The following is a 24,796-nucleotide window of genomic DNA, read 5'->3' on the forward strand; positions in this document are numbered from 1 at the left end:
AAATTATAATGCAACTATTTATTAAAATGCTGAGAATTTAAACATCATCTGAATCATATCAAATAATGGCATTTACTTTTGCAAAGTATGACAATGAGAACCTAGGAGTTTCTGTACAAGGCTGAGCATTTTCAACATTCCTGGCCTATATGAGAAAAGACTGTGTTCCCTTACTGGTGACTCAGGAAATACAATACACTTGAGTTACAACTGCTGGTGTGTGGAGACAAGGGTAGCACCCATGACTAGCTGGGCTCTAGAAAACAAGCATGCAGTACTTTCGTGCCACTCTGGGACCCAGTGAAGTTTGCTCAAGGGTGAAACTACATGCAGGATGTAGAGAGGGCTGGACCAAGGAGCTCACTGTGGCTGGAAGATGGAAGGGAAAACAGCATGCAAATAGCAAAGAAGCCGCCAGGAGCCTTCTCACAACCATCCCAGATCAGCAAGTTGGAAGATATTTAGATCAAGGTAGTGAGTAGGAAATATAAATGCTCATTGGGCCTGATTCAAGAATGAAACCATCATAACAGATAAAACTTTGAGGACAGGTGGTTATCACACCACCTATAAGCACAAGTCAACTCAGAGGATGCTCATCTGGTTTCAGTTGACAGGGAATTTATATAAATGTTTAAGTTTTAATTTTTTGGCAAATTTATTTCACAAAGCTCTGGTTTCATCTCTTAAGAACAATAAAGTTCATTAAATGACAATTTATAAATGAGAATAGAACTATTTTAAATACATTTTGTTGGGCATAGGCATTTTTTTTACTAACTATAAAATTAGGTGAAACAAAAAGATAATGACAGCAAGCTACCGTCTAACAACTTTGAGACTGCAGTTTAAGTTCAAAAGGTTAAGGATTTTACAAAAGATCACATTGCTAATTACACACGAAGAGTACTTGATTAGATACAGAAAATATTAATAAGTGTGGTTTTCTTCCTCTTGAAATCTAGCTTTACTAAGTAATACCAGCTCCTATTAATATTTGACCTACTTTATGGTACTCTAACCCAGAAGATTCAAAGTAAACCAGTTACTTTTGTTACCAATTAGGTCAACATTTTATTTCTAAAATAATGTATTCAGGATACACTGGAGTAGCCCGTACTTATTTATTACAGAGTATTGTGCAAACTTACAGATATTTCGCAGTATTTGCTATATTTTTCCAAAGTTGTTTCCTAGGACATTGATCATCAGGAGTATTTATGTTGGGGTTCCAAACACTAAAGTCCTTTCTGAGAATATCTGGGATAAAACCCCTCTCTTTGATGTAACAAGTTACATACTAAGAAAAAAATCCTGAACTTGTGTATTAGGGCAGGGTTGGAGGTACTATCTGAAGATCTGAGTGATATTCAGAAGATTGACACATATAAGGGGCTTTAATTTTTCTTTAAATTTTCAAGAGAAACATTGTGGAAAAGGAAAAAGTGTTTCATAATCTAGGGTATGTTTAAAAGCCCTTGCTGTCATGGTTAAACATACAAAAACAGTATTACTTAAAGAAATACACCTCTAAGAGCCAAGGTAAGCTTTGGCTAATTGATTGATAGCTTTTGTTTGGCTCTGGAGGTTTACATGGAAAGAGCCGGAGAGACAGAAAAGGCAGCATTATCATCTTTATCCATAATGCCATCTGATAAAGCTGCACATTGATTCATTTATGCCATCCAGAGCAGATATATTACTTTTGGTTAAGTTGGACAAAGGGAGACATGGGTTCTACTGGTCACACTTTGAATTTCCTGTCTTTCTGTTTGAAACCTTAAATTAAAATCATGATAAAACCCTGTCTGAACATTTCCCTCAGAAGCTTCTAGTTCAAGTAATACTTCAATAACCAGAAACCAAGTGAAGAAACATGAAGTATCAAATGGAGCTCCACTGCTAAGTTCTTAAAATTATATGGCACCAAGCTTCCTGTAGCTGAAGAAATTATCCTGAAGAGTATTTACAATTCCATTATATCAGATCTCAGCTAGGCAAGAAATGCCATGTTAAGTGTTTATTATACACAGTTGAAACAGGTGGCATCATTCATCATTTCTCTCCTTCTATGTCTAGATTGTCTGTTTTTTTTTTTTTTGCATTTGAAACATTTATTTCAGGAAATACATTTCAACACTTTTGTTATTTATACAAAAAGAGACGAATTTCTCAGGAGGCACAGAGCTAAAGGCCATTACGGAACACAGCCCAGCAAAACTGTTCAAAATCTGGTTACAGAGAAAGGAAGCAAAGCCTTCCAGAGCCCCGGGATGCTGCTAACCTCCCAGGCGACATGGGGGCTGGGGAGGGCAGGGCCATGCGTCCTGGACCCTGGGCTGCACACTTTCAAAGTCTTGGTTTGGGCAAAAACTTGGCAAGTAGGTAGTTGGCATGTAAACTGTGGGGCAGAGGGGTTTGTATTCTCCTGGAATGGGAGGCAGAAGGTCAGCTGTACATGGTCCCTACCAGTCCCCTCTTGGGGACCAGGCTGTGTCACGGTTAAGCCTTTCTCTGCAGCCTAGGTGTATTCTCTGTATCTCTGACCCCTTGTCTCTCCCTCTCTAGGGACTTCAAAATGGACTCTAGGGTACAGAGGACCAGGAACATGGAGGGCAACCAACAGCCAGGCTCTGTGGCCTCCCGTGTACCCAGGTCTCTGGGGCAGCGAGGGCTGAGCAGGAGCAAAGCTGGTGAAGGTGGAGGAGGGGCATGAATGTAGCCGGAGCAGCTGGGCCAAGCCAGACTCCACAGGTGCAAACGCACCTCCTGCGCCCGCAGGGTGGCCCCCACTGCTTCGCCCCTCACCCCTCCACCAGAGTGCGGGACATGCCCAAAATTCAGGGTGGAGGTACCTCCGTACTTCAATCCTCACCAGATGGCACTGCAGCACCCACGGGCAAAGGGAGGAGAGGGGCACCACAGGCCTCCTGCCTGCAGCCCGTCTGGCCTGAGGGGACACACAGGGACGCTGAGATAAGGCACTTTCTGCTCCGGGCTCATGGGCGGGCAGGGGCAGCCGGGGACTTGCCACCTCTAAGCAGTGGGGCAGGCGGGGTGCTGAGTCATGTCCCATGACATGTAGGGGCAGGAGGGGCTCCAGGTCCACCTGCTGGCTCTGTCCTCCCCTGGGTACAGCCTCCGACAGGGGCCAGGGGACGTGGCCACTGGGACAGAGTATGGCCCAGTGGTCAACCCTGTACCCTGGACCTGGCCCAAGCACAGACCCCCCAGCTCTGCAGGGAGCAGACAGTGGCTCTCTGGCCCCCGGGAGTTGGACCTGGGCGGGGGGTTGGATCCAGCGGGCCTTCCCTTCTGCCCACCACCCAGCCCTCCCAGCCCTCAGGAAGGCCAGAGGCTGGCCCGGGACCACGACCAGACCGAGGTCCAGCCACGTGTCCGGAGACCGCGGGCTGGTGAAGAGCAACGGGGATGCGCCTTCTCTGGTGACCCAGCAGTGTGTAAAAGGGGCGGAGATGGGTGACAAACGGAGAGAATGATACGAAATAAGACGGGTGAGTGGGCGGGCCTGGGGCGTGGGGGACTCGGTGGGTCCCGGGGGCGTCTACATCTCCTCAGCGTCTGGCTCCTTCTCGAGCCCGTTGGCCAGGGTGCTGCTGCCCTCGCTGAGGCACTTCACGCGGTAGGCTTCGAAGTGGATGCTGCTGGTGATGTCCTTGATGTTCTGCATGTGCGTCCTGATGAGCAGGTCCCGCAGGTAGGCAAACTCACAGTGCGTGGTGTTCTCAACTTCGATGGTGCCCCACTTGGTCTTCCTCCCGAGGATCCGCTTGCCATTGACTTGGTACTCTTGGTCACTGCCCACAACGGCAAACGGGATCATCTCCCGGAACTTCTCGTTCACCAGCCTGTCCTCCGAGTCCTCGTCAAACTCCTTCTGGGGGTACACGTCAATGCCATTGGACAGCAGGTCTGCAGTGATCCGCTGTTTGAAGTAGACCCTCTCCTCCAGGGTCAGAGTGTCAGCCTTGGCAATGACGGGGACGATGTTGACCACCTTGCTTAGGCGCTTCATGAACTCCATGTCCAGGGGCCTGAGGGAGTGGCCTGTGGCAGGGATGAAGTAGAGGCAGCAGTGGACGCGCGTGTCCGGGATGCGCTTCTTTCGGTTGATGTTGACCTGCTCCTGCAAGTACTTCTCGTACTGTTCGTTGATGAACTTCATGATCGGCTGCCAGCAGTTCTCATTATTGATGTGGTCCCCAAAGCCCGGAGTGTCAATTACCGTCAGCTTCATCCGGACGCCCTTCTCCTCAATATCGTGTGTGATGGATTTGATCTCGATGGTCTTGGGGATGCGCTCCTCGGAGGGGGGCTGCACCGACTTCCGGCTGATCTTGGATTTGAAGAGGGTGTTGATTAAGGTGGACTTCCCCAAGCCGCTCTGCCCCACCACCATGATGTTGAACTCGAAGCCCTGCTTCATGGCCTTCCTCTGCATCTGCTCCAGGATCGAGTCGATGCCCACATAGCCGAACTCCATGGGGGCCTTCTCGTTCCGCATGGCCGAGGCCTGCTTGAGGGCGGCATCCCTGGAGGAGTCGGCCATGTTGCCAGCGCTGCCGGGAGCTGCCTCGGGGACCCTGCAGCTGAAAGTCGGGCTGCGCTGGACGCCGGAGAGCCCTAGATTGTCTGTTTTAATATAGTTAACACACAAGACACAATTTTCTAATCTTATGTCAGGTAAATACTTCTTAGAAAGGCCAGAAAAACAGACTTAACTCAAAAGTACACATCTGAAATACACAAAAATAAAAACATCAACAATTAAATACAAACAAAATAAGCTAAATATGGAGGCATGCAACCTTTAGCACCATGTTTAAGACCACAGAGGGCAAGAGTGTTGACAGAGGTCTAAAGAGGCATATAAGTTCTTGAATGGGATCCCAAACATAGAACCTACTTTTTGAGTCCAAAACTTTTAAAAAGGGAAAGCCTGAGAAATTCTCAACAGAAATATCCATGATTTATCAGAGATAGACAATTTGATATTATTCTTATTCTAAAAGCATTGGAAACATTATTTCTAAGGAAAAGACTGCTCACTTTGGGAGACCAGTTGGGAAATCAGTGCCAGCCTCCAGGAACTAACTGATGTCTCAGTACTAAATGATGTCTCAGTAAGTTAAAAAGACATGCTATGGCCACAAGAAGGATCAATTTACTCATGGAGAGTAATTTGCTAGTAAGCAGTAAGCTCCCTCATATCTGCATAACAACCACCATGCAAAACAGTAAAAAGATTCAATGTGGCACATACACTCGTATACTCCACAAGGCAGAACATTTGGAAAATGTCCACATGATGGCATCAGGTATAGAAATCCAGAGCATAAGGTCTCAGCTTGGTCCTTTCTAGAAAAAAAAAAAAAAGGTGGGCACCTAAAAGTCTAGGGAAAGTTTTATCGTTTTATCTAGTGATGTAGTGAAGATTTTTATGATTTAAAGGTACTTTTATCTACTGCAAATCCCTCATCTTACTGATGGGAAAACTGAGAACTCAAGTGTCATATCTGACAATGGAAGTGAAGCCATAGGACATTTAGTTCAGTCCTTTTCCCATTATACTTATCTCTCAGGTGCCTTTCAATCTTACATGCATCAGTTAATCAAGCTCAAGGAAAAATAACTGAGAAATATCAGATAGGAAAGTGCTGCATTTTTTGCCAAGATTTTGGCAATTCATGTTCTTATGTGCTTAATATAAAGAGAAAACCCCAGTCATCTTTTGGTAAAAATATTATTTCCTCCAAGAAACAGCTCCTTTCCTGAGAGCTATTTTTGTAGGTACTGGGAAAGCTCACAGCTGACAGTTTTCATAGGTCCCATCTTTGTAGTTAGAGCTGGATTCTGCAGATCCTGTATCATAAGGGTGGGATGAAATAATTGCTGTCTTGAGAATCTGTATCAATACTTTTGGTCTCTGACTGAAGGTGGACAGAAACCTGAACTGCTATCTCTTGACCTTGTTCATTCAGAGAGCCATCATCTGAATCTTCTCCTGGTGAATTGCTCCGCCCCATCTCTGAGTTAATGACATAGATGCCACCTTGAGCATCCAAGGCAGGTCTCTCTTTAATTCTTTCTCCCATGTCACCAGGGTCATCCACTCGTACAGCCTCAAACATCTCCTCGACAAAGGCCCGGCAGTTTAGAATAAGGGGTGGAAGAGGAACACTTCTTGCCAGTTCCTCAATGTACCGAGCAAACTCCATGGTCTTAAACTGAGTGACTTTGGCGAGTTCCAGAGTCTTGGCTGAGGTGATGATGGGGATGCGTTTTGCAATCTCAAAAGCATTCTGAAGTTTCTCAGCCCCTTTAGTTCTGAAGAACTCATTGATGGCCTTCTCAGTCTTGCAGAGATGACTGCTCATCATGCACAGCCATGTGACATTCAAGATGAGAGTGATTGTAAAGGCAATCAGGCACACAATCATGTAGTAGATACTCATGTCTCCCGAGGTGAAGATAACGCGGAGGGTGACAGAGTAGGAGGCACGAACCGGAGAGGAGACAAAGCATGTGTAGAGCCCACGGTCATCAAAGGCTACATTGGTGATATTTAGGAAGTTATCAGAAACCAACTATTTTCCACCTGATAATCCAACAGAAATGAAAACAATTACAGCATAATAAATATTATTACTAAATAAGCCAACTGCCTTATCAATGTTCTACTTCTTCATGAAAGTACTTTAACTGTTAGATTTTGCTATTTGTTTAAACCATATAAAAAGGGCAGACTGTTATATCTAGAGCTAGAATTAGTTAATCTGGAACTTCAAAAAAGAAACCAAGACACTAATAATTGCCATCATTTCTTTTTCACTGCTTGACGTGAAATGTCTTTGAGGCAGACAGATGTGTCCAAATAATATTAAATGATTAATCTTTAAAAAGATGTTTATATGTAAGGTGTGTCTATACTACAATCACTATCTATATGCTTTTATAAAAATTTATTTAGTTTTTAGTTGTAGGTGGACAGAATACCTTTATTTTATTTTTATATGGTGCTGTGGATCAAATCCAGTGTCTCACGCATGCTAGGCAAGTACTCTACCTCTGAACCACAACTCCAGCCCTCTATATGTTTTTTATTCTATCTGTATTTTAGAAGGATATGCTCAGAAACATAAAACAATCATTATTTCCAGGATAATGGGTTATAGACAATTTTTATTCTTTTTTCCCCAAGTATTGGGGATTAATCTCAAGGCCTCACATATGTGAGGCAGGCATGCTACAAGTGAGCTATATTCTCATATTTTTTAAAAAAATTCTGAGATAGGGTCTTGCCAAGTTGCCCAGGCTGGCTTCAAACTTGTGATCCTCCTGCCTCAGTTTCCTAAGTAGCTGGGATTACAGGTGTGTACCACCATGCCCAGCTACTTCCCTCTCTTTATTTAACTATGTTTGTTCAAGATAAAAAAGTTATATTTTTTAAAAAAGCTTGGAAAATTAATGCATTAATTCAATTGCTAACTGGCTAATCTGGCATGCCTTGCACATGTTAACTTGCTTTCTTAGGAATGGCTTGTCGATGATGACATCTTGATTTTCTGGCAAAAGGAACTAAAGCACAAGCCAAAAGATATATCTCACAAGTCAGGGTAAATGAGCAGCTTGACAAAGAGAATCAAGCTGCCCTTAGAATGCCTATGCTTCTAATTTAAACCTACAATATGCTGCCTCTAGTCCATGCATGAAGATATATCCCTTTAGGGAACACCTATGCAAAGTACAAAAATGCACAAGAAAACAAAGCATATTGAGCATCTACACTGATTGCACATCCTTTAATAATGTGGCTTAACCAAGAAAGCCACTCAAAGATGAGATGTATGGACTAACCTGGATTGTGTGAGTTCCCCAATGACTAGAGGTGGTGTCTTGGGGAGAATGGGTGAGTGTTATCTCTGACTGGAATAATGCTTCAATAATAATATTAGCCACAAACTTTAATCTAAAGAGTATAAGAGACTGAAAAATAATTCACAGAGAAAAAGCAAACCTCCATAATTGAAAGAGATAGCATTGGGGAAGAAAAAATGACAAGAAGATACCAGGCTGAAAAATGGTAGCATTGAATTGGGGATTAAGTGGGCGGGGCAGTTCCAGAATGATAAGGGCCAACCTGAACTGTCTAATGGAACTTTTGTTAAGGTCTTTCAAATACTCCAGGGCCATTTTCCTCCTCTGACCCTATGTTTTTGTCCAGGCTTAGAGGTGAAAATCAAATAATCAAGCATGAGATTCTGGTTCTATTGACTTTTTTTTTAAAAGAGAGAGAGAGAGAATTTTTTTTAATATTTTATTTTTTTTTTTAGTTTTTGGCGGACACAACATCTTTATTTGTATGTGGTGCTGAGGTTCGAACCCAGCCCCGCGCACATGCCAGGTGAGTGCGCTACTGCTTGAGCCACATCCCCAGCCCTCTATTGACTTTTTCTCAAAGAAAAGATGGCTACAAGTTTCATGGAAAATCCTCTTGCCAAACAAAAGTCCTTTAAGAACAAGATTGATTATTCCATTTTCAGGGTCAGTGCAAAATAAAAATGTGGTGTCCTTTGTTCCAATTATTAAAATATCAAGAAGACAGGGGAGCAGGAAACCAAATGTGGAACTCTTCTGAGTCTGGGGACCCTGTGTGGCCGCACAGGTCATATGCCCATAAAGCTGGCCCTGATTAGGTTTCTTTGGAAGTTAACTCTATTCTCATTTTCTGACTTTCTGCTGCTTCTTCCATTGTCAAAACATCAGCGAGGTAGCAGTGTGTGTGTGTGTGTGTGTGTGTGTGTGTGTGTGTGTGTGTCCAGGTGCTTGCATGCTCTTACACACTATTTTCAGGCATTAAGTTGATTTTTAAAAGGTTTTTTAAGCAAACATTTCTAAAATTTCATTGATCATGTTAGTACTACTCTTAGATCAAAATTTTAGCAAGAGAGACTGCTGCTCAGGGCTCTACACTTTAGCAGGTTCTGCTCTGGCTCCTTTTAAGCTCAACTTGAAATCTGTTAAGACAAAGAGATGTGTCTACCCAGGCAAATGCTCAGGTGACTTAGACCCCACAATCCTTTGCCTAAATAGTCCTCCTTTGCTTCAGAGATGGACAGGCACCTTCCTTAGGATACTTTCTTCCCAAGGGTGAACCTCATTACCATAATGGGTGCTCCATGGACTGAAAGTAGACCCAGGGAGAGCTACTTTGGAGAGGGTCCTATTGACAGAGCTGTGAACTGGCCTGGGATGTTCTTGACTGTTTTTTTGAGGCTGCTTGTTGTACTGGTGGGAGACAGAAAGAGGAAAATCTAGGGATGTGCTGGCCGGGCTGTTTTCCCCATACTGCCACATTTTACAAAAAGATGCCAAGGACACTAAGAATTTGAAATTATAACCTGGCTTTGCAGGTTATTGTAAAAGTATATTAACTAATGGAGGATCAAACATTTTATTTAACAGTTTGCTAGCTTGAATTACAACAATTTTAAAGTAACAGTATGTGGGCTTCCACTCATATTCTTGCTGTGGGTTCTATAAACTTTAGAGGCAGACCTGGATGGTGGGCAGCAAAAAAATGTGTGTATTTCCATAAGAAGTTGAACGCCAACTTCCTCATAAAAAGTTTTGTATTTCAATTATTCTAACTTTGTGCAGATGTGCATATGTGTTTATATGTGTGTAATATTTATACATTTTGACAAAGACAGTTTTTATTTGATTTTTTTAGAGAGAGAGAGAGAGAGAGAGAGAATTTTTTTTTAATATTTACTTTTTAGTTTTCGGCGGACACAACATCTTTGTATGTAGTGTTGAGTATCGAACCCGGGCCACAAGCATGCCAGGCGAGTGCGCTACCGCTTGAGCCACATCCCCAGCCCAAAGAAAGTTTTTATTTTGAATGGTGAAATAGAGCATCATTTTAAGGATATTGTATATATACATATATATACACACACACACACACTTTTCTACAATTTGCTTACATACCACAAAATAAATAATTTTATCTTTAATGTTGAACTTTTTATGAGCTCATAATAGCATTTGTAATAATGATAGAAATTTCATTTTGACAGAATGAATATATTTGGATTTTGTGAATTGAATAAGGAAAAGCAAATTTTTATTGGAATTGATTTTATCTTTGAAGTATCTAGGGCACTGGTTAAAAAAACAACAACAACAACAAAAAAAAACTGGCCTTCTTTAAGTGTATATTTCTGCTAACAGAGCCAGTACATGAAGTTATCAATGCACTTTTTATATGTCTGTAAGGAAGCTTGGAATTTAAAGTGGAGGATGTAAATGTAGAACAACCATTTGAGTCAAATGGAAAGTCACCCTCCACCAAGTAATATGTGAAGGCATCTTCTGCAGAAGCAAATGTTCAACAACCATTTTTGGACACAGTCTTAAAAGAACTTCTAACTTTGGGGATAGGTGGGTTTGTCTTTTGAGTTGTTCCTCTAGTTTAATGTGGTCAGTGGAATCACTCAACTCTCATGGGGACTGGCACACTGTTGATAATGATTCCTTGCAAGTTCCATGCTCACCATCAAGTTTATTGTGAATTCAAAACCTAGAACTTAGTTTTTCACTAAATATATGCTTTTGACTTTTTTGAGCTCTTGGCTGCTAAGTTTATTGCAAAAATAATAATACTGCAGATATACATTTGTACATGGTTCCTGACTAATGATGGTTCCACTTGTGATTTTTCCACTTCACAAAAATGTGAAGGAAATACACATGAAGTAGGAACCATACTTTGAATTTCAAAATTTGATTTTTTCCTAGTCTATCAATAAGGGGTGTGATACTCTCTGCCAAAGCTAGGCAGCAACAGTGGCTGAAGCTCCTAATCAGTCACAATCAGGAGGGGAAACAACCAATACTTTACAATGTGCTGTGTTGCTGAGATATGATGTTCCAGGTTAATGTATTAAATGCATTTTTTACTTCAGTCATTTTTAACTTAGAATGGGTTTATTGGGACATAACCCCATCATAAGTGGAGGAACATCTGTATCAAACACACAAGAGATAACAAAACCACATAATGAGAGTATTCAGGCTGTTCTCTATGATATTGATGACAAGATGGCTTAATCTCTAGCTTTCTGTCATATTCCCCAACAAACTAATGATGTCCCACATTTCTATTGGCCATGTAAACTATGGCTCAGTGGTCTCATGCATTTTGAAGGGTGTTGTACAGGCCACAGCACAATTGGAAGACAGAACAATGGTTAGCAGGGGAAATGGTATTGAGTCTTTCTCCTACCACCACTCAAACTTCAAGAAATTAGGTTCAGAGCTCTCTCTTGTCTGAGCCTGCTGTGTTTATCACCAAGAGCCATGATGCTACATTTGAAAGCAGGTACTTGTTATTCTGATTCTGGATAAGATAGAGAAATGAGAGAGAGGTATTACTGGACATCTTTTAGATGTAATTACAAATTAATGTGAAAAAAAGTTTATTGCATGTACATCTCCATGTTACTAAGCAAGACACAGGAGGAGCTGAATATAAAAAGTTGAGACCTATCAATGCACCTATTAAAAATTATTCTTCACTAAAAATTTTAAAAATTGGGGAAAAATGTTAGACAAGTTGAGAAGCCAGGATAGAAGGTGTAATGTGGAAATGTCTATCACAGGTATAGAAAAATAAACAAGTTTCACTCTCTTTGCTCCTTTGGGAATAATGTTCATAATTTTGCTACCTGATATATGAGTATATCTAAGTTTTCTAAAGGTGAAATTTCCTAGTCTGTTTTTCCTTCTTTCTGTATTGGAGATTGAACCCAGGGCCTCATTCATGCAGGCAAATACTCTATCACTAAGCTACACTCTTAGTCCAAACCCTCCAAAGTTTGAGTTTATTTTAGCCAAGATCATACATGAGTCCAGGATACCTGTATAACCATCAGTCTATTCCTTTTGCATTGAAAATAATTTAAAAACTGCCTTTTGATTAGGCTGTCTTAGTCCTTTAGTTATAGGATAAAACTAAGAAGGCCAGGGCACTAAGGATCTGGCACTGATATGTAATCAATATATAATTCAATAAAAGAAGCCAGTGTTTGAGATGCTACTGAAAGCCGTCAGCCTCTCTGGGCTCTTTTCTTTGTAACATCAATGATCTCAGATTAACTTTCATGGCTATGTGTTTATGACTGAAGAGATACTTAAAAGAAGTCTAAATAATCAAAAAGTAATTGTAGCAGCTTCTTGAAGGTCATCATAAAATGACCTGTAATCATTCAAAATGTCAATGGACAATTTCTCATTAAGGCACCAGAAATCACAAGATCTTGCAGGAAAGTTTATAGCAAAAAAAGAGAGATCACCTCTCTCAGAATTGCTGAGTGAATCACTGGGTGAAGACCTGTTTATCACATTCTTCTGTTCCTGGAATGCTGACTACAGATTTTGCCTCTGCTTGACATGTGAAGCTAAGCAACTAAATGCTGATACTGATATTATTTGATGTCCTAATTAGATGCTCATTCAATAGAAGTCACTGCTGAATTTTGCAAAGACTTGCAGAAATTGAAATTCTAGTTGCTAATATCATTCTTAACTTGCTGCTTTGGTTCCAGAATTTAATTTGATTTTTATCCCCTAGGCTTTTAATCAAGTGGATGATGGGAGTATGATGGAACAGGGGTTAACAGTGGGATCGGAAGATTGTTCTCTTGTTGCTCAGTATAGCTTGCTTCAAAATTTTCTATTTTTTTTTTTTTTGGCACTGAGGAGCGCTGATGTCATCTTTCCCAAGAATGTCATAGAGGGGCTAGATAGTTGCATTCTCTCAAAGGACATAGATACTTGTATCAGACATGAGAATTTTCTAGATAGTCCTTAAAGAGGTAGGATGTCCTTATATGTTCTGGAATTTAGTTCTCTGACAGGATAAAATAGTTTGTGTTGCTAGGACAGTAGCCGGTATGAGGGGGCGGAATTCACATTTCCACAGGCTTTATCAAAGTGTGTTCCATAGACCATGAATTACAGGAGCTGCTCTGTGACAGAAGGTTCTATTTGCAACACTTCACATCACACTTTCTTCTTGGAGATTCCCAATGTATGTTAGCCTAGTAAAGAATCAGACTGTGATCAAGAAACCATCTAAATTTATTTAAGCTGTAGTTTTCCACACCTATGAAACCTCCATTCTATGGTACTTTCTATTGGAACACTATAGTGGTCACAGGTTGCAATATCATTTAAGTCTTTTTTTTTCATTAATTGGGATGACAACTTATATAGTCCAAGACATTATTTCCTTTTTCTTTTCTCTATGCTAATCTAGGTTGTATTTTCTTTCAGTCATTTTCTGCCAACAGGCTATATAACCTCTTCAGATGCTCTTCGTGCCACATGATCTTATAAAACCAGTGACTCACACTTCCTGGAGATGAGCTTCTGTTAAGGAGTCTCCTGTTTCTTTTATTCTTGATTTGTGTAGCTTTGTTGTCTTCTGGTCCCAAGCAGAACCCTTACAACCTACCTGGCTCAATAGGTCTTTTTTGTTGTTGTTATTTTTTATATTTCCTGTTCCCATTTCTCTTAACCAAAATGTTTATTTACTCTCAGATTTGATCAGTACAGTAAATACTCATTTGTTTCCTCTGTATCTGTCACTCTAACAAAATGAGAGCCATCCAAATTATGGACATAATCTCTCAACAGACTAATATTGGCCTGATTCACATTTTATTTTCTGAATAGATTTGCTACACTTCATTAATTTTCTTCCTGCTGTGCAGGGCTCAGTACTTACTGAATGTGTAGAACCCAGAACCCAGCAGTCTCAGAGGGCCACCTTTCTGTTCATCATAGGGCTGAAAATCTGGATTTTTGTTCAAGAAAAAGCAGTGGATGCCTTAAACATACTTGGCATTATGATGCAATGAGAAGCACAATGTGAACAGGTCCCTGCTTTCATGAAACATGCATTCTACTAGGGGAGGGTTTTGTCAGTGACTTCTGTTACAGTTTTTTTTTTAATGCTATATTAAGTGCTGTATTGTTCTGTGGCCCCAGTTAGACACTAGTCAGTTCTCCTTTTTGAATCCCTAAAGAAGCACAACATACCCTCAAGGACTTTTCTTATCTGGCACTCACATTCTGGGCAGGAGTGCACCAACTCTAATCACCCCAGGGCCAGATACTAGACAACTAAGAACAGCCCTATGCCGCCTGGGGCCAGGAAAATTATTCAAATTAGCACACTCACAGGGAGTTTAGGAAACCTAGCTCTCCCCCAGGCAGCAAGCTTCCTGCCACAACTCTAGTTTAGAGCTACCCTTTCTCCAGGTGTAATTCTTCTGTGGCCCAAGGTAGACCCCTTTTCCTCCTTTGGAGATGCAAGCAAGAAAATTCTATATTTCATCTACCTAAGTGTTGATATGTTGTGTCCCACAGTCAAAAGAAACTTTAAATCTTACAAAGCATAGCTTCAGACAAAACTTGTGTTTCCTCTCATTGTTATGAAAACTGCAAGACTTAAAATAGAGGACTAATTGGTGGTGAAAGGAGGAGGAATACCAGTTTATAAGAAAAGAAGAATTCTTTTTTGAAAAAGTGACTTGAATAACTTAATTTCCCCTCCAAGGACTCTAACATGTTCACGTGGTCTATATATGCCTTTATTTACTGCATACTTGTTGAGGATTTACCATGGCCCTGGTGTTATAATATTTTAGGAGATATATAGAAACAGGAAATGTGTGTCCTTCTCTTGAAAAACTTATAGATTAATTAAGAACATGTGACATGCACTTTAAATGATTAACAAGCAAAATCAAGTATATAATAGTGTAACAAGAATAAGAAAACCAGAAGACAAAACAAATATAAAAGAAACAACACCCAATAAAACAAAAACTAAAAACAAAAGCAACAACACACACACACACCAAAAAAAAATGCTAAAGAACTAGAGAAATAAATTTGCTTGCAATTTTCAGTAATAGCTAACTTAAAATAATTTTAAAATTTCACTATTTTGTTGTAGAAACGTTTGCATTTTGCTCTTTGCCTTAGTTCATTCTTGCCAGCTCTGAAATCTTTCCTCTGAAGCACACAGGACTTAGCTGTTTCTAACCTTGTTATGAGAAGCTCAGATGTTTTGGTGTCATGCAGCTTATGAGTTGAAGCAGGTAACGAGTTTCTCCCAAGGGAAGGATTTTGGAAGATTGTGTTGGCAGCTCACATCAGATGAAACTATTTATTTTAAAACTTAGGTGTGTTTCAAAAAAGGAAAATGGTTTCAGCCTAAATACATTTGCAATACCAACCTTCCTGGTTGGGGAATTGAGTATTCAGCTAATTTACTTTTGATGGGTGGACTTTTGAGTGTTTTAAATGATGGTTGACAGGTATGGAAGTTGGGCTTCTCCATAATGCACTGGTGTGGGTCTTTGGTTTTCAAGGGAACTGACACTTTTCCTGGAGAAATGGGAAGTGGTAGTTGACCAATCCTCTGCCCTTTCTGTAGATCCATTCTCTAATGGCTTCCCATCATTATTACTACCAAAACATTCTTATTAAATATGTACCTTGTGTAATTAAATATATACCTGTGTAAAAGGATTCCAGCAGCCTCTTCAAGGAATGTCAAACATGTCAACAGAGATAAGGCAAAGACTCTGTATGTAGCAGATTGTGGACATTGCCATAAGAGAGGTCTAAAAGAGGCAAGGAGTGTGAAATTATGAATTAGGAAGGAGTCACTTCAAACTGGGGGATGAAGGAAAGCTTAACAGAGAAAGTAATACTTGACCTGGGACCTGGGGAACAAGTTTGATTGACAACCTATAACTTGTGGGCTAAATCCATTCCATCAGTTTTGATAAATAAAATTGCATTGGAACACAGTCATGCCCATTCATGTAGGGGTTGTCCATTGTTTATGACTGTGTTCATACAAAAAGAGGAGAGTGGGTAATTGTGATGGAGATTGTATAGCTCTCAGATGTTAAAGCTATTTGCTTGAGGGACTCCACAAATGGCTTTGATGTCAAAATCCACGACTTCAGTTGGAAGATGCTATGGTTTGAATGTGTACACCAAAAGTCCATGGATGGACACTTGATCCCCAAATTCACATGTTGATACTATTTGGAAGGGGAGCCTTTGGGAGGTAATTAAGCTAAGATGAGGTCATGAGGTTTGTGCTCCCACGATGGCATTAGTAGCTGTATAAGAGGGAGAGAAACCTGAGGTCACATGGCTGCTCTCTCTGTTGTGATGCAGCAAGGAGGCCCTTAGCAAATGCAAATCCTTGATCTTGGACTTCTCAGCCTCCAGATATGGGAGCTGCATAATCTTCAAGTATTTATAATTTCTCATTCTGTTATGTTCTGTTATTGCAACAGAAATGGACTAAGATACTAGGCATTCTGGAGATAAAGCCCTTCTGACTCTTGGGACTGCTTGAGTGATGTGATGGCATTGAACTTCAGGACAGTGAGTATGGCAGATGGACTGTAGAGAGAGATGTTATAGGCAGAAAAAAAAATCAGAAGTTCATGTTGTCACCTAAGTAAAAAATAATGAATCTGGATTAGGAACATAGCTGTGATGAAAGAAACAGGATGTATTCACAGGTGTGAATAAAGCACTGGAAGTGTGGAACAAAAAGGGAGAATCAGGACAGCTCTGAGGTTCTGAGTCTTATGACTGAGGCTGTCAACAAACCCTTCTCTGGAAACACATCTGCCTGAACAGGATTTATTGGCTCTTCCTCCCACTCCACCCCAATTAGAAGGAGGGGTAAAACTGGAGCAGCCTCATCCCTGCAGGGCAGTTAGTATTGGAATGAGAGGTGGCAAGAAGCTTCACTATGGAGGGAGCAAGATCCAAACCTTTGCTTATGGAAAAATATCAGTTACTCGATAGAAAATCAGGATACATTGTCTCTGAGACAAAAATACTGCACAAGTTGCAGGGGTGTCCTTATAATTTAAGTCACTTGGAGGATTACCAGATAGAATACACAATGCCCAGTTAAATTTGAATTTCAGATCAGCTAGGGATAATTGTTTTTGTATAAACATGTCACCAATATTGCATGGGATGTATTTATACTAAAATTATTTATTATTCAAATTTAACTAGAAACCATTTCAGATCAAAAATGAATAATTTTAAGAGCATATCCCAAGTATGAGCTGTTTATACTAAAATTTTATCTATTATTTATCTAAAATTCAAATTTAATTGAGTTTTTTTGTTTGTTTATATTTTTGCTAACTCTGAAAATCCTATTTATAGGGTAAGCAACAATAACTTTCACTCTGGGGAAATTTGAACAAGAATTTACACACCTGCATTTGCTTTCCCACATAGACATAGAGCCCACAACTCAGTGGAGAATGGTTCAGTGAGTATTAGGCCTAAGTATTAGGCATTGCTTCTGAGTGCAGATAGAAGAGAGACCCAGAAGATGAGGTGAAGGTCCCACTGGTGGTATATTCATCAGTTAGCTGATGGACTTGAACAGAGCAAAGAGGGTCTGAAGTAGAGAGAAGTTGTGAGTTCAGAATGGAAATAGATTCCTTAGAGGAACCTCCTTTCAAAGACCTAATTTGAGAAGGAATTTTCTTAGGACAGATCAACCATCTAACAACCATGCTAGATAAAAGTCCCAGTTTCTACTACCCTGACTCCACTTCAAAGATCTGCCTATCTCATACTTCTGAATTTTTGCTATGTTGATGCATTAAATGGATGGCAATTACCCACTCCAGTTATCTCATAAGACTGTGTGGTGGTTCATCTTATGTTCAACAGAGTACACTGTTGTTTTGTCAGGTACTGTTTAAGAGATTGCTGGAAAAGGTATTTTCTTACATGTGAATAACATTTAAATCAATAGACTTTGGTTAAAGCAGACCACTCTTCATACTGTGAGTGTGCCTAACCCAGGTAGCTGAAGTCCTTAAGAGAAAAGATTGAGGTTACCAGAAAAGAAGAAATTCTGCCTTTAGATTGTATTTGGACTCGAGACTGCAACACCAACCTCTGCCAGAATTGTTCAGGCTGCTAACCTATCCTGAAGATTTTGGACTTGCCAGCCCTTACAACTTCATTAGCCAATTCTGTCGGCTCTCTCTCTTCCTCCTCATTCTCTAGAGACCCCTGATTAATACAGGCTGCCATTCAGATGATCCTGGAGTAGCGCTGACTCCCGTTCCACTCCTCCCTACCCAACCACATTTAGAGTGGGACTGTGTGGATTTAATACTGTGTTTTGGCAGCACCAGATGCTTGTCCCCAAATTCATACTTGAGTGACAATAAAACTGAGTTTCCAGGTTGCCCACACAGGTCATCAAGTGAGGGGAAGGCGGGACCTGCTTCCTTTGGGTCACCCATCCTCGAGTGGTCATCTGCTGAAATGAGTTTCTCCCCATAGCTGCATAAGCATGGCCATGGCCTTGGCATCTCGGGGAGTGAGACTCTGGCCTTTGACCCCAGACATGCCCCAACACAGCAGCCTCAATTCACTTGGCACAGAGTGTGCTCTTAAAATAGTGTGCTTAAGAAGACCATTTCCCCACATTTCTTTTCATCTTTACTCAGCCGAGAGATGATGCAAACAAAGGCATGCAGGTTTATATTAAAAGTCCTTGGTGGATGGTGTGTCTGTCTGCTCTCCTCCCAGCTCCCTAGCAACAGCTATATCATCCTTTTATAAATCTCTTCATGGAAATTCCAGCTTTTCTGTGCAGGTCTCTGTCTCTCAGTATCTTCCCCCCCACCTGCCTGTGTCTCTCTATTTCTCTGACTGTGCCCCCCCACCCTGTCTCTGTCTCTCTCTGCATGTTTCTTTCTCTCTGGTGTGATTTCCCACATTAGCCACCATCCACTTCTTTGATTCCTTCTTGGCCATGAGAGCTACAGCACCATTATGCAGCAAGCAGCCCTGCTTGCCTGCTACCTTAAAATAATAATGTTTCATGGTGACAAATGGATATAGTTAACAATGAAAGTAAAATGCTTAGCAGGCAGGGGTGCGACCGTGTCAGATTTCTCTGCCTAGCAAAAAACAGAGAGCAGCCTGAGAATCTCTAAAGAAAGGAATATGCATGTGGGTAGCTGGCAATGTTTGACAGGTGGACACCGCCACTCTTTTATTCTTAATTTAGCTTCTGGGGATCTTAGGCTAAGTTCTCAGAGGTAAACAATGGTCATTCTTAATTTACTAAGGCTTTGTCCTTGCCCTAGGAAACTTAAAAAGTAATGGCAGGTTTTAAAATCTGGCTTTTCCATTAGCTATTTTCTTTTGATAAAAATTTAAAAACAAACATAAAACCATTTGAATTAATTGAAAGAATAGAATCCTTTTCGGAGCACTAGAGGCTGAAGCTTCTATATTGTGTTGGAAAAGGACCAATTGAAGTTAAAAAGAAAATGAAAGAAAGAATGAAGGGAAAGGAAGAAAGAAAATGGGACTTTTAACCTTCCTTTCCCTCCTCACTACTAAGAAGGAAAAGAAATCAGCACTGAAGAAATCTAACCAAATGCCGTCTGCGTGCACATGTGTGCAAGTCTGTGTTTTGCACACTGCCGGTGTGCCCTCCCCCTGGGTGCAGATGGCTACTCCAGGGGCAGCACATGTGGGCTGCGTATGTCTGAAAGTCGGCTAGCTTGTGCACATGGAAAGAGGAAAACAAGTGAGTGAGGTAGAGATCGCACAAGCCTAAATCAAACGCAACTGTTCCACCATGAGGAAAGCAGGCAGGCCTTGCTCTGTGGACACTCCACTCTTTCTTTGCCGCCCAGACTGATCTTTGAAATAAAATAAAGAAGCGTGGCAGACTAACTAAAACATAGATATAAATAATATATTTGGTTTTCAGAAAGAAAGAAAAAAAATAACCTGGCATGGCTTAAAAGACACTCATTTCATAACAACACATGTGCAAAGAATTACAATAATTGCAGTGCACACATCGGTAACAGACAGAGTAAACAATGAATATTAAAAACACATTCCTAGAGCGGCCCCGTGGCTTGGCAGCAGTGCACAGTGTGGAGACCTGTGAGGGAGTCAAAGGCCGCTTCTCTGCTTGCAGAGCTGTCAGGGTTTGGCAGGAGGAGGTGGGGCCCCTTGGAGTAGGAGCAGAGAGGAGGGAGGCAGGTGGTAGTGACTGTCACTGTGACTTCTCTCTTTTCCCCTGGCAGAGCTTAGGTGGCTTCAGGAGGGTTCACAGAGGAAGTCAGCCTCAGCCCTTTGGGGCTCCAGCTCAGAGCTGAATCAGAGCCAGGCTGTGAAGGAGGAGGGATGGGGATAGAAAAACAAACACCAGAGAACAAACAGGCAGAAGGTAATGCTGGGAACACCCAGCCAGAGTCCTGGATGAAAATCCCAAGTCCTCTCTCAAGGCTGGCCTCCAGCATGACCTAGCATGAGGACTTCACTGCTGCAGAAATATAAACTGGGAAAGTGTTTATGTTCTGTGGGTGAAACACATTGATCTGCCTTTTCCATTTCAATCTTTGTTATGCAGTTGGGGGATGAATTCTCCCAGTGGTGTGTTCCAGAACCTTCAAAGGCATATTAACCAAACATTACAGATACATAATGATCTTTTCACAGTGAATCTCTTTTATTGTCATCAAAGACAAAGCCCCTTCTCTTAAGTACAGCTTTGGCTCTGAATGTTCAGCTTTTGCCTCTTGTCATTGGCAAGAAATTGACTCTTCAATCCTTGCAACTTTGGCAATGAGAATGGACAGAGGGTGGGAATCTCTAACCAAAGAGAGTGTTTCACACACTGGGAATTGAGGTGTGAGGATTCTTAAGCTGCAGGCCATGAACATTCAAGGATTGGTAAGGTAGAATTCAAGGAGCTCTATAAACTCAAATGGGAAAAAATTACCTCTTTAATTTTGCTCATGTCTGAAATTTAGCATTCCCTTAACTGAAAGTGTAGGAAACAAACCACATCATGCTAGTAATTCTTTTGACTTTGTCAGCAGTATAAGTCATGGGTATTTTGATGTCACTTCACTGCTGTTTCAGACATTTCTGATGATTATACTCAACACTACTTTGAAGTTATAATAATTATTAGGCCTGCTACAAGATCTTGTTATTTTGAGCATAACAAGAAGTATCATCAAAATAAAACACTTTGATGACAGTTTCAATATAATGGATTTCCTTTGACATCTTAGATACTGTATTTTATTTTTAAAAAAAAAAGATTATTTTGAGGAGGAGTGTGCAGACCACATGGCCATATTGCTGGTGGATTTAAGGCACACATGGCATTCTCCAGACCAGGGGGAAATCCAGACTCTAGAGCAGTCATAAGATGCTGAGTCCTACACAGAAAATTCCACAGTGGTCTGGCTCCATGTGTCTCTACACATGGGTGAGAGAATGCAAAGCAAACATGTACCTCCAGACACAACTCCAGGGCCTTAACAAAGCAACTTCTTACTAGTCTACTCCTTAGATATATCCAGCAAATGTTAGCATTCACCAAAATGAACTTTGAATTTTCTCAGTCATTTGCAGCAGAACTTCAAAATGGTTTTATTTAAAAAAAAAAATAACAAGAAGAAGAACCCCTCCAACAACCAGTTTCTCCAGATGGCCTGATAAAATCACAGCTAAATCACAGCTGATAAGAATGGCTAAGGGCTGATGAATGGATTTGACAGTTGCTGCATCCAGTAGAAAGAAAGAACATCTGTAAGAGGGATGATGAGAGAATCAAAATTATGGGGTGACATCTCTTAAATCAAGGAATCAGTTACGAGAACTGACACCCATATCTCCACTTTCCCTAAGGATAAATGAGAGGAGTGGTTAAGATTTGGAAGCAATGATTTATTATATTAGCCAGAACCTAAAATTCTGCAGAAAATATGAAAAATATTAGCAATCTTCACGGGCAACCTCAAAATAAAAAGTTTGGAAAGAAACATTGAGTCTTTTCCTAGAGTTTTTAATATAGCTATGTAAGAAAGTCAGAAGCGAGGGAGAGGGAGAGGGAGAGAGGGAGACAGAAATGTTTGATAAGATCCAGATCAGTAATATATCAGATACTACATTAGTTTTTTTATACATTTATTTATGTCATGTAATACTTTCAACATTTCTATAATGTATTATTAACCCAAATCTTTCAGATGGGGGCACCGAAGCTCAGAGAATGAAACAAGTTGACTAAGGTCACAGGATAGTTAGTGGGATTTAAACTCAAGTTTTTTGACCCACCGGGTCACTATCCCATGATTTTAATCATAAAAAAATTATAAAAATCTCTGAATCATTAAAATTCAAGAAGTAGTTACAGGACTGATCAAATTTTAAGTTAAGAACATAAATAGCAGTGTGGTAACAGGTTACTACATATTGTTAAAAGTGATATTATGATTTCAAATAAAATTGTTTCTCATATGTATGTAGAAAGCAAATGAACTTGTCCTTCATTTAATCATTAAACAAGTATAAAAGCAGCACTTGGAGTCAAATAGCTCCTTGACAATCTACCCATTTGTCAACACAATCCTCCCTATGCCTGTTGTCTAACATAGAACTTTCATTTCCATTCCCTGTTTATAGGAAATAGGAGAAGCCACCTGTGCACGAGAATGACCAAATTTCACTGTGTTCAAATTGTGTTTCTGCTTCAATGCTATTTCTTAACTACTGCATCTATAGGGAACCTAGGGTTAGGGTAGCTACTTTCAAAAATTGTGAAGAAAGCAACAAAAGCAAATATCATGTTCATGCCAATCTGCTCTTCACCATCCGTGTGCCTCCTCTTATTTCAAGCAAAACCATAATGAGACAGGGAACATATTTTAGGTCCTTCTCGAAAGCATTTCTCTCCCCCATATCACAAGATATTGTGGCCTGCAAGCTACAGACATCAGATGATACTTTGGGGTCATCTCAAAGGCCTTGTCCAGTCCTAGCTTTCCATAATTCCAGAAGGTTTAACAACTGTAAAGACAGAAAAGCCTCCGAGGGTGTCTTTCATAATGTGCTGTTGCCATCAGAATGCAAAGGGTTCTTGATTTAAGTTTGGTTATGTGAGACTACCCCTGAGCATTTCATGCTCTCTCCAAAGAAATCAGTCAGGGGAGCAAGGATGGCACTATTGGGAATTGCCTGTAGTGCTCTGAAAATTCCTATGTCATCCTCCTTCTTGGATCTCTATAAAGTTTACACATTCATAATTATTAATTAACAAATATTAATAAAATATTATAAAGTATACCAAAGTACTGATTAAGTCCAGAGAAGATAATAAGGAGTAATAGCCACTTCAACACTCCCATGCAATAGTAACCAACACATTTTTAAAATTATATCATTTATTAAAGTAAGAATTTGGACTCAAGGATGAAATTAATTTGGGGTATTTTCATGAGAACAAAGGTTGTTCAGCCAAATATTTTACCAGCCAGAAGGTTTACAGGTATTCACAGAATTTCAATTATTATTTAGACTATGGCAAACTGTGGACAAGAAATAAATTCATAATGCACTATCCTTAATTACAAAAGTCTTGCAATGCCCTTAATCAAATTTTATGGGAAAAGATAATGGAAAATTGGATTAAAGCCAGAACTGACAGTAGTTTATTATGCTTCTTAGGTTAGTAAGAATGAAGTCATTTCCTTTGTCTGAATACAGAAAACCTTATTAAGACCATTTTGAATGTGTGCAACTATTTTACCCAGGCTGAATGGTAGGTTTCCTTTCAGGCTGATGTACATCAGGCTTCCCTGTGACAAGTTTGTAAGTTAACTCTGCCACTTTAAACAAATATATTATGATACTACTTTTTATTTAGTTCTCATAGAATAAAATGCCAATAAAGGAGGTGATAATATCATGTGTTTTAGTAAGTAGCGTTATAAACATACTCATGTTAAATAATGACAATTAAACTAACCTTGTCTTGTTCTTCTTACCATCTAATAGCAAAGACAAGTATGCATGCATTTTTAATGGAAAGCAGATAATAGCAGGTAAATTAAAAGGTGCCAAGACTTGCTGGGCATACAGAAGGAGGGCACATGAACAAGGTGTAAGAGTTGGACTTGGATGGCTGGATTAGGATTCTGACAGTCAAATGGGAAAGGGACATTTTAAGTAAAGGCAACTCAATGAACCGCTCAGCATACATAGAATGGATGAAGCCAACTGGAATAAAGAGTGGGTTCAGGGAAGGGAAGCAGAGAAAACACTGGAGAAGATAACTGGATACATGTTCTGAGAAAATAAAATAGCAAACTAAAAAACTATAGTTCATTTGTTAAGCAGTGAAGAAGGGCTACAAAAATGTATGCTTAGCTAAGAGCTACAAAGAATTGGACAGGAAGAAATACTAACTCATAAAATGGAAAATTTAGGAAATTTGAGCTGCCTGAGATCCTAGAGAGGAAAAGAATCATTTAATATCAAGACCCTTGTAATATAATGAAGAGGGAATTGATGCTTGCCATGAGAGAAAAACAAAACAAACAAAGTTCATGGCACATTGAGATTAATTTACACAAAGTTATGCACATTCATGTACTAATTTAACAGGAAACGGCTTCCTTAAAAAGGTAAATAGCATCTAGTTCAACAGGGTCAGGCTCATGCTCCAGGAATGGGATGATCAATTTTAATCAGTTTTTTTCACATAACGAGAGACAATGAAGCTGATTCATCTAAAATATTTAAAGCAATTTATTTTGTCATGGGAGAGAACCAAAAGTCACATCAATGACCAACCTTC

At 40.2% G+C, this 24,796-nt stretch overlaps 2 pseudogenes; both read right to left on the reverse strand.

Moving 5' to 3' along the window:
- Window positions 1-3,466: 3,466 nt before the first annotated feature.
- Window positions 3,467-4,605, reverse strand: LOC143390111 (septin-9 pseudogene; annotated as a pseudogene).
- A 1,283-nt stretch (window positions 4,606-5,888) lies between these two features.
- LOC143390109 (microfibril-associated glycoprotein 3 pseudogene) overlaps window positions 5,889-24,796 on the reverse strand; it is a 38,469-nt pseudogene continuing 19,561 nt past the window's right edge.

Source organism: Callospermophilus lateralis, unplaced genomic scaffold, assembly GCF_048772815.1.
Source record: "Callospermophilus lateralis isolate mCalLat2 unplaced genomic scaffold, mCalLat2.hap1 Scaffold_89, whole genome shotgun sequence".
Taxonomy (NCBI): Eukaryota; Metazoa; Chordata; class Mammalia; order Rodentia; family Sciuridae; genus Callospermophilus; species Callospermophilus lateralis.